This window comes from Oryctolagus cuniculus, chromosome 4 (assembly GCF_964237555.1).
Source record: "Oryctolagus cuniculus chromosome 4, mOryCun1.1, whole genome shotgun sequence".
NCBI classification, from domain to species: Eukaryota; Metazoa; Chordata; class Mammalia; order Lagomorpha; family Leporidae; genus Oryctolagus; species Oryctolagus cuniculus.
Genome location: NC_091435.1, coordinates 32,320,892 through 32,337,752, shown reverse-complemented (window position 1 = coordinate 32,337,752; position 16,861 = coordinate 32,320,892). Strand labels below are relative to the sequence as shown.

General features: G+C 39.8%; 1 protein-coding gene across 8 annotated transcripts in view; it reads right to left on the bottom strand.

Moving 5' to 3' along the window:
• The window catches only part of LOC100347331 (RNA-binding motif protein, X-linked 2), a 177,775-nt gene that overhangs the window by 125,807 nt on the left and 35,107 nt on the right, over nt 1-16,861 (bottom strand). The window contains exon 2 of one of the 8 annotated variants that reach the window (XM_051859457.2): nt 15,289-16,438. The exons of the other annotated variants lie outside the window; for them this stretch is intronic. The gene's annotated coding sequence lies outside the window, so the exon portion shown is untranslated. Of the gene's footprint in view, nt 1-15,288; nt 16,439-16,861 lie in introns of those variants that run through there. 8 annotated transcript variants of the gene reach the window in all.

Here is a 16,861-nt window from a genome sequence, read left to right as displayed (position 1 = left end):
CAAACTGTTGAAATCTTTACTTAATGTATGCTAAACTGATCTTCTGTATATAAAGAGAATCGAAAATGAATCTTGATGTGAATGGAAGGGGAGAGGGAGTGGGAAAGGGGAGGGTTGTGGGTGGGAGGGACGTTATGGGGGGGAAGCCATTGTAATCCATAAGCTGTACTTTGGAAATTTATATTCATTAAATAAAAGTTAAAAAAAAAAGAAAGTCTACATTTAACTTTTTAATGAATATACCACCTTATCTGCTATTTTAAAAACCTTCAAATATCTGCAAAGTAAATGATATTTTAGTATACGCTGTATGCCAACTATTTTGCTAATAATTTGGTGTACTTTACCCCATTTGACAACTACACTAAATCTGTTATGCTCCATTGTGATTAGTCCTATTTAACCCATGTCAGAAATAACACTGAGACATTGCATAATTTGCCAAACAGTAAGTCGCATATTTGGAAACTGCCACCCACATATGAATGCCTAAATCACTAACAATGCTCCTACCTTCAAGAAGTCAAAATCTTTGACTGATTTTACCATTTCTCTAAAACTGTTTAAATGTTCTAGCTACTCCACGCTAAGTACGACTTCATCCATTTATGTAACCAATCAATCATTCAGTCAGGAGACATTTAAACAAACTATGTGCTGAGTGTCATGTTAAACCCTGGACAAAATGTCATGTTCATTATTCTCCAAAACATCCTATTATTTAAAGATTTATTTATTTATTTGAAAAAGTTACAGAGATAGAAGAAGAGACAGAGAAAGAGATCTTCCACTTGGCTTGCTCACTCACCAAATGGCCCCAACAGCCAGGGCTGGGTCAGGCCAAAGCCAGGAGCCAAGACTTCTTCAGGTCTCCCATATGGATACAGAAGCCGAAGCACTCAGGCCATCCTCCAGTGCTTATCCAAGCACATTAGCAGGGAGCTGATCTGAACTGGACCAGCTGGGACTCAAACCAGTGCCCACATGGGAAGCCGGCACTGTAGGCTGCAGCTTTAACCAGCTGAGCCACAGCGTGTGCCCTTTTCAATCCATTTCTTTTGTGTGAAAAGCCTCCACTCATCCACCACCACCTCAAGGACCTTCTACATGACCTGCTTCAAATGTTATTTCCCTTGGAAACAAAATCCTTCCTAGAATACCAGCCTTTTTATTGTACCTACTACCTATTTGCAAATCAACATAAACCAATTTTCTGTATTATTTCTTCTTTCATGAGATTACATAGTAAACCCTTGAGAGCAGGCTGTCTTAAAGTCCCAGCCCCAATACTCTGCTTTGCCAGTAAGAAACACTCCAAGAATTTATAGTGATGACAAAGAAATATGGTTTAGCTTATTCAAACCAATCCATTTGATGACAACTAATAAAGCACGATAAAAAATAAAAAATATACTTAAACGTATTAAAGGAAATAACAAAAATGGTAAGAAATTATCAGACTAAAATCAAAGTCAAAATAGGTAATCAGTATAAGGTAACCAGTATAAGGACTCTCAATTGATATTGAACGCAACTGATTATGATGGTCTTGTAGGATGAAGAAGTATAAGGCTGAGTTAACTAAGATAACTGATGGTCAAAAAGACACTCCAATATCAGTCTAGGATTTTGAGAAAATATACCATCCAGATAAGGATGAAATAAAGGTAAAGCTCTCTGTCCCCAGGAAACAGGGTTCTTCAGTGATAGACACAAGAGGTAAAGGTGAGAAAATATTCTCAAGATGGTAAATGTGAAGCCACAAGCCAGCCTCTTGGGTATTTATTGCTCAAATTCACATTACATGAGTGATGCGCAAAACTAAGCAAGCAAAACTAAAATTGAGAAATTAGTTTTTAAGCTTCCCAAATGAGCAGAAATAAATACACATAGTCTTTGGTGGAAATATCTTCACCTTCATATGTAAACTCACTAACAGAATTCCAAAGCCAATGAACAAAACATTAACTGAGTGTACACACACCACTTTGAACATAAATCTACAGAATCAAGCAGCCGCAATAAATCTATGAAAGTATTTATATAAAGTTACCAAACACAGATGTTTACTATGTTTAAAGAAATAACAAATAAGGTTTAAAACATCTGCAGGAGTCAGGCATTCGGCTTAGTGACTAAGATGCTCAGTAAGATGCCCTCATTGCACACTGGAGTACCTGAGTTCGAGTTTCAGCTCTGGCTCCCAATTCTAGTTTTCTGTTAACATGAACCCCACTGAAGCAGCAGGTGATGATCCAAATACTTAGGTGCCTGTCAACCACATCATAGACCTAGATTAAGTCCTTAGCACATGGCACTAGACTGGCCATGCCGCAGCCATTGCAGGCATTTAGGGAATGAACCAACAGATAAAAATTCTGTCTCTTGAAATCTCTCTATCTCACTCTGTATTTCTAGCTGTCTCTCAAATAACAATTATAGAAAGATATATATAAAAATATGTAAGATACAGAAAACCGGATACTTTTCCAGAGCAAGCAAACAAACTAAAAAAAAAACACCAAATATCTTTTTTGGAATTAAAAACAGTATGACCAAAAACTTAAAATTAAATGAATAGCCTTAATTACAGGGTACAGTGAGTAAGATTAGTGGGAAATATGGGAAATGATTGATTAAAGAGTGTAAAATTCATGACAGAGGCTAAGCAAGGCTTCCATGGAATATAGGGAAACTTGCTGTTGTTTTCGTATGGTCTAACTCCCTGCTATTCATGTAATTTACTATTTGTACTTATTTTCATATTTTGTGAAAAAAGTATTAAGCTGGAATGAACTAGCATTTTCATTTTAATGTAAAATTAAGTATCTGTTTCTCCAAGAGTTGATGATGAAGAAGCAAGTCACACAAAATACATGTCAGTATTTTTCTAGGCAACATGGGGCCATGAAAAGCCTAGTGACACACACACACAGGAAAAAAAAAAAAGAAAGAAAAAAAACCATAAAAATCTGTTCAGAAAATATCTGAATCACCTTAAAAGTTCGAAGTTTGTGACATCAGGAAGATGGAAGAACAGGTGGGTCTAGCCCTCTTTCCACAGAGAAATTGTGATTTTGGCGATCATCCATAGGTAAATATACCTTTCTGTGACCCCCAGAGCCCAACTAAGAGGTTCCACAACCTCGGTGAAGAAAAAATAAAACCAAGCGGATGTGTTTAGGAGGAAGAGAAGAACATTCTCACTTTGCCCACCCAGCTCTTCACTAGGACGGCACAGTTTCACGCTGAGGTGGGTTCCCTTTGCTCACAACTTCGTCCTCAGAAGAAAGTCCCAGCAGTAAGTGCTCAGCTTCTCCAGGCTTAGGGATGCTGCCCACTCAGAGCACTGGGAGGACTGAAGCAGTCAGGTGACCTGAGGGCAGCTGGAAACAGGGAGAAGGGGTGCTAGGTCACAGGAACTGGTATGTTGATTTAAATAAATAGCCACAACCCCTTCCACAAGACTGAAGACCCCATGGAGAAACCTGCACATGAACTCCACAGGACAACTAACCTGAATACCTCCCCAACCAACCAATGTGTGGCTCTAGCACCATAGTCATCTCCCTGATGCATCACATGCCCATACAAAGTACCCTATATGCTCCTAAAAACATTGTGTACAAGACTCTGCAGACAGCCAGAAATCTGAATATAACCCTACCATGCAACCCAGCCATCCCACTCCTTGGAATTTACCCAAAGGAAATTAAATTGGCAAATAAAAGAGCTGTCTGCACCTCAGTGTTTACTGCAACTCAATTCACATTCAGTGGTGAAAAGCTGAAAACTGTTCAGAGCCAACACTGCGGTGCAGTAGGTTAAGCCACCAGTTGGCATCTTATATCAGAATGCTGGTTCAAGTGTCAGCTACTCTACTTCTGATCCACCTTCTTACTAATGCACCTGAGAAAGCAGTGAATAATGGCCCAAGTACTTGGTTCCCTACCACACATGTGGGATATCTGGATGAAGTTCCTGGCTTCTGGCTTCGGGCGTCAGCCTGAGCCACCATGACAACTGCAAACACTTGGAAGAGAGAACCAGCAGTTGGATGATCTCTCTCTTTCCCAACTCTTACCTCTCCCTCTCTTTCTCCTCTTTGTCACACCGCCTTTCAATTAAATACAGAAATAAATATTTATAAAGAAAAACTGACATCTTTTTCTCTGTCAGGAACAAAACAAGGATGCACACTTTCCCTATTTCCAATCAACATAGAATTGGAAATCATTTCCAGATCAATAAGCAAGAAAATAAAGTCACACAAATTGGAAAAGATGAGTAAATTTATACCGTCAATGATATACGATGCTATATTTAGAAAATCCTAAAGATTCCACCATGAAACTGTTAAAACAACTAAATGGGGGATGGTATTGAGGTATAGTAGGTAAAGCCACTGCCTGTGATGCTGGGATCCCATATGGGCAGCAGTTCAAGATCTGGATGCTCCATTTCCAATCCAGCTCCCTGCTAATGTGCCTTGGAAAGCAGCAGAAGATGCCCCAAGTGCTTGGGCCCTTGCACCAATGTGGGAGATCCAGAGGAATCTCCTGACTCCTGGCTTTGGCCTGGCCTAGACCTGGCTGTTGCAGCCACTTGGGGAGTGAATCACTGGATGGAAAGTATCTCTCTCTATCTATTCCTCTTTCTGTGTGACTCTTTCAAATAAATAATCTTTAAAATAAATAAACAATACAAAAAAATAAATGAGGTCAGTGAAGTCTCAGGATACAAAATCAATGTGCAAAATTCAGTTATATTCCTATACATTAACTGTGAAATATCTGAAAATACAGATAAAAGAAGAGTCCAAAGTACAATACCATTAAAAATTTTGTGTAAACTTAACAGGACAATACAAAGAAACTATAAAATACTGATGAAAAGAATTATAATAGACACATTTAATGGAAAGATTTTCCATGCGCATGCACTGAAAAAACTAACATTGCTAAAAATGTCCATACTACTCAAAACAATCTTCAGATTCAGTGCAATCATTATCAAAATTATGGTATAAAACTACTTTATCAAAACAGTATGGTAATGACATAATAAAGGACACAAAATGGAACAGAACAAATAACCCAGAGATAAACACAATGCATATAAGTCAACTAACTTTTAACAAGGGAGCCAAAAACACAAAATGAGATAATGGTAACATGTTTAATAAATGGTATTGGAAAACTAGATATCCACAAACAAAATAATGATATTGGATCCTTATGTTATACCATATAAAAAAACCATGTCAAAATAGTCTAAAGACAAATTTAAGACCTGAAACCACAAAACTCCTAGAAAAAAAATAGGGAAAATGTTCATTAGCATTGATGTTGACAATGACTTTTTTCCTTTGACACCAAAAGCTCAGGCAACAAAAGCAATAGTATGCAAGTGGGATTACATTAAAGCAAATCTGCACAATCAATCAAGTTGAAAAGATGGTCTATAGAAAGAGGATAAATATTTGGAAACTATGCAACTGATAAAAGGGTTCACAGCCAAAATACACAGGGAACTCACAGGACTCAATAAGAATACCCTGACTGAAGTATAAGCAAAGGATTTGCATAGATTTTTCTCCAAAGAAGATATACAAATGGCCAACAGATACATAAAAGAATGTGGAACACTACTAACCATCAGTGCAATGCCAATCAAAACCACAATGAGATATTACCTCACATATGTTAGGATGACTTTATTTTAAGAAGATAGTAAGTACTGCCTAGACTGGGGAGTAAGAGGAACACTTTAATGTAACATGGTACTGCCATTATGGAAAACAGTATGGACTTTCCTCAAAGGTATGCAAATATAACCTCCATATGATCTAGCAATCCCATTTCTTGGTATATATTCAAAGGAATTGAAATCAGGATTGAAAACCCTATCTATACACTCAGGTTCACTGCAGCATTTTTAACAATAGTCAAGATATTAAAACAATCCAAGTGTCCATAAATGAATGACTATGCAAACAAATATAGCATAAACCCAAAATAGATTATTTAATCATTTGTAAGATGCATTTATTTATTTAAAAGGCAGAAAAAGTTACACAGAGAGAGAAGGAGAGACATAGAGAGAGATCTTCCATCCACTGGTTCACTCAAAAAATGGCCTCAATGACCAGGGCTGGGCCAGGCTAAAGCTAGGAGTTAGGTGCCAGGAGTTTCTTCCAGATCACGTCGGGGCAGGGGTCCAAGGACTTGGTCCATCCTCTGCGGCTTTCCCAGGCACATTAGCAAGGAGCTAGATGGGAAATGGGACAGCCAGGACATAAACCAGCACCCATATGGGATGCCAGTGCTGTAGGCCATGGCTTACCTGTTGCACCACAGCTCTGGCCCCTCAAGTAAACCCTGCTATTTGTGACAACATAAATGGATATTGAGAGGCTTATGTTAAGTGAAATAAACCTGACACAGAAAACAAGCAAGGAATGATCTCACCTGCACATAGCGTATAAAATAGTTAAACTCAGAGAAGCAGAGAGTAGAAGGGTGGTTGTAAGGGACCTGGGGAAAGAAGAGATGTTGGTAAGATAGTTACAAGGTACAAACCTTCAGCTTATTGACTATACAACATAGTGCTATAGCTAACAATGCTGTATCATCTACTTAAAACCTGCTAGGAGAGTAGATCTTACATTAAGTGTCCTGACCACACGCACACACACACACACACACACTAAAAATAATAAAGTAGGCAAGAGGAAACTTTGAGAATTGCTATATACATTAATGGCCTTGATGATAATAATAGATTCATGGCTATATATCTATGCCCATACTCTTCTACATGTATACATTAACAATGTACAACTTTTCATATATCAATCATACTTTAATAACACGGTTTTAAAAGTAGAAGCTATTCTCAATGACTTCAGATGACAAAAAATTAACACGAACAAAAGCAGAAAATGCTTAGTATATCATGCTTTGAAGTAAGACCTTCTCTCCAGATGAAAAGCGAGTTTCTGCGAATAAAGTTTTCTCATTACTTACTCTAGACTCTTCTGTGTATGTAAAAACTGACAGTTTTCCTGTCCATGTTTTGGTCCCTGTTATTAGCTTCCTATTTTACAATAAAACAAGTTATCATATACTTAAGGGCTTAAAACCACACAAGTGTATTACCCTGTAGCTTTGAAGATCAGATATAAAAAGCAGGCTCCACCAGGCTAAATCAGTCCAGCTATTTTCTTTCCGAGAGGCTCCACGTTCTTGCCTTTTCCAGCCGACAGAGACTGCCCTCCTTTCTTGGTTCATGACAGCCTCATTCTATTCGCAAAGCCTGAAATCTCCAGTCCAGTATTTCTTACATCAAATCATTTTAACACTTTTCTGCGTCCCTCTTCCAGTTTTAAAGATCCTTGTGTTGGGCCTGGCGCTGTGGCACAGCTGGTAAAGCCACTGCCTGCAGTGTCAGCATCCCATATGGGCTCTGCTTTGAGTCCCAGCTGATCCACTTCTGATCCAGTTCCCTGCTAATGCACTTGTAAAAGTCTCAGATGACAGCTCAAGTACCTGCGTCTGTGTAACCATGTGGGAGACCCGGAAGAAGCTCCTGGCTTCGGATCAGCCAAGGGCTGGTTGTTGCAGCCATTTGGGGAGTCAACTAGCAGATGGATGTGTGCTCACTCGCGCGCGCTCTCTCTCTCTCTGCAACTCTTTCAAATAAATAAATCCTTTTTCAAAAGACCTTTGTGTTTATTATAGATCCACCTGGATAACTCAAGATAATTTTCCTCATTTTAAGATCCACCGAGTAACAACCTTCATTCTATCTGCTAACTTAATTCCTTTACATTTAATATGGTCACCTGTGGAAGGCTATTTCTCTGTCTACCATGTCTGCACAAGCAACAGAAGAAATAGGGAGAGTTAGATGATGTCATTTTATGTATATAATCCCATATACATTAAGTTAAAAATGTCAGTAATAGTCTTGGAGACATTCAAGGTCATGAAGAGTGGACCGACCTCAATGAACATTCCAATAGTTCAGCAGAATCAAGAAAGAGCACACAAACAAACTCCACTCTACCAGTGTCCTAATGAAGCTTAAAAGCAAACTTGAAATGATAAAAGACACACTGTAGTAAATAAACTATCCACTGGAACAAAATATAACATTCTAAGAAAGACCATAAAACTCAGGTACTTAGAAATGTAATATCAAAAATTTCCAGCATCCAGTAAAACATTCTCAAATATGAGAAGAGGAAAAGATAAAACAAAAATCAATCAATAGATACAGATCTCAAAACAGCAATAAAAATTATCAAATTACCAAAGACTTCAATGCAGTGATTTAAAATATATTGAAAAAAATTAATAAAATGTATTGAAGGATTCAAAATAAAGTATATACATAATAAGGAAACAGGAAATCTCAGTAGATAAATGTAAACTATTCTATGTGGTAGGTTTAGGAGATTAGACAATAGTAGGGAAAAGAAGAGTGAATCTGAAAGAAGGATACTAGACACTATCCAAACAGAATCAAAGGAAATATTAAAACTATTAGACCAATTTTTTGATTAAGATATTAGAGGATTTAGTGAAAACACTGGCAACTATTAATAAACTTGTATAACTGCAACAGGAAAATGAAAATGATAAGAGGTAAAAGGCATTGCTGGGACGGCGCCGCGGCTCACTAGGCTAATCCTCCGCCTTGCAGCGCTGGCACACCGGGTTCTAGTCCCGGTCGGGGAGCCGGATTCTGTCCCAGTTGCCCCTCTTCCAGACCAGCTCTCTGCTGTGGCCAGGGAGTGCAGTGGAGGATGGCCCAAGTGCTTGGGCTCTGTACCCCATGGGAGACCAGGAGAAGCACCTGGCTCCTGCCTTTGGATCAGCGCGGTGCGCCGGCCGCAGCGCGCCAGCCGCGGCGGCCATTGGAGGGTGAATCAACAGCAAAGAAAGACCTTTCTCTCTGTCTCTCTCTCTCACTGTCCACTCTGCCTGTCAAAAAAAAAAAAAAAAAAAAAAAAAAAAAGGCATTGCTAGAAATAAAAACCAGCGGTAGCAATGATGAATGCTGCCACTGTGATTCGAATGCACACCTTCGAGCACTAATCCCCAATCTGATGCTACTTGGAGATGAAAGCGTTGTTAGAAGCTAATTACACTTAAAAGAGGTCATGAGAGGGACCCTTATGTTGGAATTAGTGCTTTCGTAAGAACGGACACCTTAGAATTTTCTCCTTCTCTCCTTTTCTACCTGTACACATCAAGGGAAGGCCATGTGAAGACAGAAGAAGATGGTCATCCATAACTCAAAAGAAAGCTCCCCCCCAACACCTAGCCTGCTGCCACCTTGATCTTGCGCTTTCAGTCTCCAGAACTCTGTGAAATAAATTCCTATTGTTCAAGTTGCTCAGTATATGTTCTTTTATTATGGCAGCACCAGCTAAGGTAAATGCCTTTGAGAAACTCATCAGCAGACTTAACACAAGAAAGTAATCTGTAAACAGAAAGTCAATAGAAATTAAAAGAAAAATAAAATGAGGGAAAAATAGAGAATTAAAGATTAGTGAAAAAATATGATGTAGACAAATATAAATGTAACTGGAATTCCAGTAGGAAAATATAAAGAAAGAGGGCAAGGAAAACAACACAGGTCCAGAGACACTGAATTCCAAATAGTGCAATATTAAGACAGAGAAAACACTACATGCAGACAACAGACATATTACATAAAAAGAAACAAAAGTGAGGATCAGAGCACAGTTCTTTAAGTACTTTTTTTTGAAAAAAAAAAAAAAAGGATTGATTTATTTGAGTCAGAGTGACAGAGAGAAGGGAGGGAAGGAGGGAAAGAGAAAGAGAGAGAAGGAAGGGAGGAGGGAGGGAGAGAGAGAGAGAAAAGAAGGGAAAGAGAAGAAGAAAAGGAAGAGGAGGGGAGGAGGAGGGGACGTCGAGGGGAGGAGAAGGGGAGAGAAAAGAAAGGAGAAAGAAAGAAAGGAAAAATAAAAAAGAGGGAAAGAAGGGAGGAAGGGAGGGAGGGAGGATGGATCTTTCATCCACTGGTTCACTCTTCAAAGCCCACAACAGCTAGGGCTGGTCCAGGCTGAAGCCAGGAGCCTGGAACTCCATCAAGGTCTCCAGTGCCTGCTTTCCCAGGCATATGAGCAGGGAGCTGGATCAGAAGCAGTTGGGACTTGAATTAGAGTTCTGATATGGGATCCCAGCATTGCAAACTGTGGTTTAACCTCCTTCACCAAAACACAAGCCCCTAGAACATAATTTTTTTTTTATTTATTTTACTTGAAAGTCAGAGTTACACAGAGGAGAGGCAGAAAGAGAGAGAGAGAGAGAGAGAGAGAGAGAGAGAGAGAGAGAGTCTTCCATCTACTGGTTCACTCCCCAGATGGCCATAATGGCCGGAGCTGTGCCGATCCGAAGCCAGGGCCCAAGGACTTGGGCCATTCTCCACTGCTTTCCCAGGCCATAGCAGAGAGCTAGATTGGAAGTGGAGCAGCCACGACTTGAACCAACGCCCATATGGGATGCTGGCACTGCAGTGGCGGCCCTACCAGCTATCCCACAACGTCTGCCCCCCTAGAACATAATTCTTAACAAAAACTATGCAAGCCATCCTATGGAAGGACAGAAAGAAAACACTGAGGAGAGAAAGAAATTTTTTTTTAAAAAAAGTATGTATTTCCAGACAAAATAAAACAGAGAATTCATCACCAACAGACCTGCACTGCAATAAATGCTAAATGAAGTTCTTCAGCAAGACAATGAAACAAGACAAAAACCTAGAGGGGGAAATGAAGATCGCTGAATCTGATTAAAGTAAGAGTAAATACAAAGGACATTCCCATCTTTCACAATCACTTAAAAAGGATAACTTATTATCTAAATCAGAGATTGGTAAACTTTTATTTAAAGGACTATATAGTAAATATGTTTGGCTTTCTGGGCCGTGAAATTTTTATCAGTTTCACAATTATGCCTTTGCAGCACAAAAAAATGCCATAAATTACATACAAAGAATGAGTTTAAACAGTTTTGGCCTGAGGACTTTCGTGTTCTGATTTCCAAAGAGTTTATGGCAATAGTACCAATATATTGGGAGGAATGAATTAGGAGTACACTCCAATTAAAATTTCTGGCATTGCAGATAAAGTGATAAATATTACCTAAAGGTAGACTTTGGGGCCGCCACTGTAGTACAGTGGGTTAAAGCCCTGGCCTGAAGCGCCAGCGTCCCATATGGGCACCAGTTCTAGTCCCAGCTGCTCCTCTTCCAATCCAGCTCTCTGCTATGGCCTGGGAAAGCAGGAGAAAATGGCCCAAGTCCTTGGGCCCCTGCACCCATGTGCAGACCTGGAAGAAGCTCCTGGCTCCTGGCTTTGGATCAGCACAGCTCCGGCTGTTGCGGCCATCTGGGGAGTGAACCAGCAGATGGAAGACCTCTCTCTCTGTCTCCACCTCTCTCTGTAACTATGTCTTTCAAATAAATAAAATAAATCTTAAAAAAAAAAGTAGACTTTGATCAAAGATGCATATTATAAAACTTAGGGAAACACTAAAAATAACATTAAGGTATCAATAGTAAGCTAATAGATTCAAATGGAATCATAATAAAAATTTAATCAGTGAGAATGGAGAAAACTGGAGGAAAAAGCAGGTACAATAAATAAAAAACAATTAGTCAGTTAGGTACATTTTAATGAAACCACAGAAACAGTTACATTAAGGGTAAACTGCCTAAACATACTAACAAAAATACAGAGGCTATACAATCGAGCAATAAATAGAGCCAAAAATATGCTGTCTATAAGAAATGCACTTTATATAAAAACATGGAAAAGTTAAGGAAAAATGATGGGAAAAACATGCAAAATCAAAGGAAATGGGTGGGTGCTATACTACAGTGCATCCTGTCCTGCAGCACAAGTCCAGATTCCTGATACAGTATCCTGAGAAGGCAGCAGATGTTTCTCAAGTGCTTGAGTCCCTACAACACACATGGAAGAACCAAGTGAAGATTCCATCTCCTGGCTCTGGCCTGGCCCAGCACCAGCTTTTGTAGGCATACAGGAAGTAAACCAGAAGATAAAAGATACTTCTCTCTCTCTCTCACTCTCTTACTCTCTCACTCTTTCTCTCTCTTTCTCTCTTTCTCCATCCCCCTTACTAACGATGTCATAAAAATTACCAGGATGACATTAAAATCCTAAACTGCATATATACCTAGCAAGAGTTTCAAAACAAGAAGAAAAAGCTTGACATAATAAAAAATACACAAATTCACAACTGTTTATCAATACTCCTACACAACTCTCAGTAATTGATAAAGTAGGTGCACAGAAAGTCAAGATCAACTGCTTTAACTCAATAGCAATCTAAACATTATTTTCAAATGGACATAAGACATGTGGACAATTTGTGCTATAGCCTCAACAAACTGAAAAGAAATGGTATCAGTCAAAGTATCTTCTCTTATTGTAAACAAAATGAAATTAGAAATAACAGAACAATATCTGTTAATCATCCAACTCTTTGCAGATTAATCAATATATAGTTAAATAATATATTCAAACACAGGTTGAAAAGAAAATTGGAATATACTTTGAAATAAAATTGAAACACAAAGTATCAAAAGGTATAAGAAGGTGTTAGGCAGGAAGTCAGAAATAAGTTTATGTGTGTGTGACAAAGGCCTAAGGAGTTGACATCTAGGTCCAGCATCCACATCTCAAAGTCATCTCAATAACCTTCCAGGTGTAGCCTAGTATCTACACTTCAAATGCCCTGCCCCTTCTACCCGATAACCATCCTTCCTCTAAGGCTCCTCTAAGGCGGGGTGATGCCAGCCAGGCTTCCCCCTGTGTGATAACTTCAGGGAGAAAATTCAGATAGGAATATTTTGTATTTACATCTAAAAAGTCCTTTGTTCCAGGAGGAGAAGAGGTGGGGAGGCAAGACCCATCCCTTGACTTTGCGCTCAGCCCTCTGCCTCTCTGCTGAGCCACCCACCTGGCCTGCCCAGGTGTATTCTCTCCACTCAACCATGTAACCTCACTCTCCCCCAGTCTGAGCGACTGGGCACTCTCTCTCAGGTTCTGTCTGGAGAGGTGCCCATCCGTTCTTACAGATGTCCCTACCCTAATAAACCTTGCTATTTTGCTTTCCACTACTCTCTCTCACACCTGAATTCTTTCTTGTGCGAAGATAAGAACTCTTGCTTCTCCGGTAACAAAGGTACTAAAGCAATGTTTGGAGGGCAATGTATTGTATAAAATGCTTACCTTAGAAAAAAAGAAAGAAACCGTTTTGGATGAATTATCTAAGCAAAATAATCCTAACAGGTGTTTCCTCTTCCTTTCCATCAGAGTGAATTATCCTTAAGGAAGACCCATATGTCCAAAAGATTTTCCAAACACATTCGTGTGCATTTTGAAACCAGACATTATAATCAATTAAGATACATTCCTAGAACATCTGGTTACCAGCCAGGTAACAAAGTCAAGAAATAGCACTTTAAGCATTAAACACAACTGCTTTTTACAACATTTTGTCTCTTCCTTTTGAAAACAAACTACTTGTTTATCTTACAGATAAAGAAAAGGCAAAACACACAGTAAAAAAAATATAATAGGTATATGAGAAAATGAAGTTACAGTCATACACAATGTGCCATGAATTTAAAATAACTGACCGGCCGGTGCCGCGGCTCAATAGGCTAATCCTCCACCTAGCAGCGCCAGCACACCGGGTTCTAGTCCCGGTCGGGGTGCCGGATTCTTTCCTGGTTGCCCCTCTTCCAGGCCAGCTCTCTGCTGTGGCCCGAGAAGGCAGTGGAGGATGGCCCAAGTGCTTGGGCCCTGCACCCTATGGGAGACCAGGAGAAACACCTGGCTCTTGCCTTCGGATCAGCGCGGTGCACCAGCCACAGCATGCCAGCCGTGGCAGCCATTGGAGGGTGTACCAATGGCAAAAAAGGAAGACGTTTCTCTCTGTCTCTCTCTCACTATCCACTCTGCCTGTCAAAAAAATAAAATAAATAAAATAAAATAAAATAACTGACCATAGAAGACTGCCCAAGTCTAATGAGATTCTAGGGACATTGAACTTTCAGTGCTAATCCAGTAATCAGGAAATTTACTGGGAAAACCAGTACAAGACGGCAACCCAAGGTATATGCCTCTAACAAATCATAGCTATTTTACTTGAACCACTATAAACATAAATTATTGGGGTGAACACTGTGATACAATGGTTAACCTATTTATAGGGATGCCCAAATCCCATACTGAAATGCCAGATACTGCTTCCTGCCAATAAGCACCCTGAGACAGCAATAGGTGAGGTTCAAGTACTTGGATCCCTGAAATCCATATAAGCAACTCAAATGGATTTCTATGCTCCTGCCTTCAGCCTGACCCAGCCCTGGCTACTGCAGGCATTTGGGTATTATTATTTTTTTCTATCACTCTTTTAAATAGAAAATATTAAACTAATAAAATCTATTAACTAAAAAATTATCAAATTCTAAAATCAAAATAATAGAACACTTGTCTTTACATGCTAACTTGATTTTTTACTTATTCCCAAAGAATTAAAATTTGTGTTGATAAACCCATGGATTATGTCCTTGTGGCCTCAGTCCTGGGACCTTCCTAGATTGGTTCTGTGGTAGTTATCACTTTGATCTCATTTTTTTTTTCATAGCTCCTATTACTTTCTCTATTTTTTGGGCTTAGTATTCAAGACTGTTGGCAGAAACATAGTTGGAATCCCCAGTTCTACACTTCCCTGTCATTCTAAATGGACAACAAAGTACCTATACGAGGCCTGCCACTGGCTAGTCTTTTCTCCTTTTTAGGGGCTATAGTCCGCACAAGGGATCTCAATGATGTGTGAGTACCAATGTGTCAATGTTTAAGAATGTGAATGAGGGGCCTGCTCTGTGGCATAGTAGCAGTAAAGCCACCACCTGCAGTGCTGGCATCCCATGTGAGCAAAGGTTTAAGTCCTGGCTGCTCCACTTCCGATCCTGCTCTCTACTATGGCCTGGGAAAGCAGTAGAAGATGGCCCAAGTTCTTGCGCCCCTGCACCCACGTGGGAGACCTGGAAGAAGCTCCTGGCTCCTGGCTTCAGATCGGCACAGCTCTGGCTGTTAAGAAGGGAGTGAACCAGCAGATGGAAGACACCTCTCACATAAAGTATTACTGTGTTTCAATTTTTCCCCTTCTGTAATTCCCTATGCAGTAAAAAAAAAAAAAAAAAAAAAAAAAAAAAAAAAAAAAAAAAGAGAGAGAGAGAGAGAGAGAGATCGGGGGCCATAGTTGTTATATCAGAATGAAGGGAGGGACCAGCATTGTGGCGCAGTGGGTTAAAGCCCTGGCCTGAAGCGCCAGCATCCCATGTGGGTGCCGGTTTGAGACCCAGCTGCTCCATTTCCTATCCAGCTCTCTGGTATGGCCTGGGATAGCAGTAGAAAGATGGCCCAAGTCCTTGGGCCCCTGCAGCCACATGGGAGACCCGGAAGAAGCTCTTGGCTCCTGGCTTCGGATCGGCGCAGCCCTGGCCGTTGCGGCCAATTGGGAAGTGAAGCATCAGACGGAAGACCTCTCTCTCTCTCTCTCTCTCTCTGCCTCTCCTCTCTCTGTGTAACACTGATTTTCAAATAAATAAATAAATAACTAAAAAAAAGTTCATCCCAATTAACAATCAAACATTTAAAAGAAAAAAAAGGATGAAGGGAACACATTGGTTTCATGTGAGATGTAGCAAGTCTGGGAAAGCCAAAACTCAGCAAAATTTCTTCAGAAAATATTCAGTGGGATTCACACCCTGGGCTTGCTTCATCATTGTTTTTTGATCATTTGCTTAGCCAAGATTAGACATTACTCAATGAAACTTAAGTTTGTCAGAAACTTTCCCATTTAATCTATTTCTGCAGAAGATTCCCAAAAATATCCCTATGGATTTAGATCAAGATGTTCTCCTCACTGGGAAATGAATTTGGTTGGTATCTGCTTTTTTATTTGTTTGTTAGACAGAACAGACAGCGCTCCCATCCTCTGGTTCACTCCCCAAATGCCCGCAATGGCCAAAACTGGGCCGGGCCAAAGCTAGGAGCTGAAAACTCAATGTAAGTCTCCCACGTGGGTGGCAGGGACCCAACTCCCTGAGCCTTCACCTGCCTCCCAGAACCTGCTTTGGCAAGAACCTGGAACTGCGTGCTGGAGCTGGATACCAAGCCCAGGCACTCCGATAGGGGATACAGGCATCTTACTTGCTAATCCATGTATGTGCTCTTCATCATTTATTACTCTGTCCTTAAGTAAAACAAGGCTGTTCTTCACAAGTTGTTTGAGAGAAAATTTCCAAACGTACTGCTTAGCCGGCATGAAATAAACATTCTTCTTTTTCTCAGCACCGATGATTCCTGAAAACAAAACTAGGTCATACCAGGGGAGATACCTAGAATCCCTGACATCTGTTGCTTGGTTTTTGATGGATTAAATCCTTGTGCTTGCTAGTAATCTAAAATGCTAAGAGGATTAAAAAGAATCTTAAAATAGTTAGAAAGTATTTACCCAACTTAACATTATTATGTCTGAAGGTCAAGATAAGGGAGAGGACAACAATCACCTTGCTTGCAAGCATTAAACTGGGTCATCAGTATCCAAAGAACCACCCTCAATACTAGTAGGAGGGTAACATTGTGCGATTCTTAGTAGGAGGGTAACATTGTCACAAATTCACTAATAGAGAATTTGTGACAATTCAAATAGAGACTGAGTTGTAACTTTGTGCTCTAAATGAGAATTTAAAATGCAAAAAAAAGGAAAAACTTAAATATATTTGA